Genomic DNA, 1,148 nt, shown 5'->3' with positions numbered 1-1,148 from the left:
TAAATCTCAAAAATATATTTTAAGATAAATTAATTATTTTTTAAAATAATAAAAAGAATAACTTGTCTGACAAAAATAATTCTTAAAGATTTACAAAGAATAAAAATTTAGTGGAAATAAAAAAATTTGATCTAAAATTATTTGAAAATTAATTGACCTATCTACTTTCACTTTGTTTCAAGACAGGTAGAACTATTGTGCATTATTGTTTCCCCTATCCTTAAACTTGTACAATGTAATATCTTCCTTCAAACAAGTCATTGTCAGCTTCAAATGTCTTCTTCCATTTGCCTATTCGGCTATTCCCACTTAGTTTAAGAGTTTTTTTCCCGACAAATTCCCTCTTTAATTCCCCTTTCCAGCCAATAATATCTACTATTCTTTCATGTTCTTCATTTCAAATTTAAAACTTTTAAAAATGAATTAGCAATATCTTTAAGTCATTACCCAATTTTTTTTTATTCGCCATTTATGAGGTTTTTTATTCTTTTGTTATTAAAGTAGTAGTATTTAACTATTTATTTTTAGGTCATGGATTTGTTACTTTCATTTTTGACGTGGAAGTATCGTTAACCATCCAAAAAATATTTATAAAAAGAACTCCATTTTTTTGTTTTTAGAAGAATTCATAATTTGACATTTATCTCTCTATTTATGTTTTTTACACATTTTTCCTTTTCTTTTTTAATCACAATTTTAAAGAGGAGACATTTGCCTAGCATTCTTGTCTCCTTCTACCACCGTCACTCATTCTCTATTCCTCTCCCTTTGTGGTCGCTCGTTCTCTGATCCTTGTCGTAAGTCGTTGCTGGTTCTTTGCTCCTCACCGTGCGCTGTCGTTGTTACCCTACTTCTCTTCGTGTCTCGCCGTATCTCGCCGTCGCTGATGGGTGGTCTCGCCATGTTTCTCTTCTGTGTGTGCTCGAAGTCGAAGCAACATTTCTTCTTTTTGGACTCGCTATTTCTAACTCTCTACTTTAGTTCGATAACTCAGTTCAGATATACCACTCAATTTAGCTTCTTTATTTTCAAAGTTTCAATTTCAATTTAGAAAAGGAAATAATATGAGAAAGTCTGCTGATATTTTTTTTAAACATGTGTAGAATTATAGCATTGGTTAGTTTAGCAATTTTAGCACTTCATAAAGT

Source organism: Arachis ipaensis, chromosome B03 (genome assembly GCF_000816755.2).
Source record: "Arachis ipaensis cultivar K30076 chromosome B03, Araip1.1, whole genome shotgun sequence".
Lineage (NCBI taxonomy): Eukaryota > Viridiplantae > Streptophyta > Magnoliopsida > Fabales > Fabaceae > Arachis > Arachis ipaensis.
The sequence above is the reverse complement of the archived record's forward strand: the minus strand, read 5'-3'. Positions refer to the sequence as shown.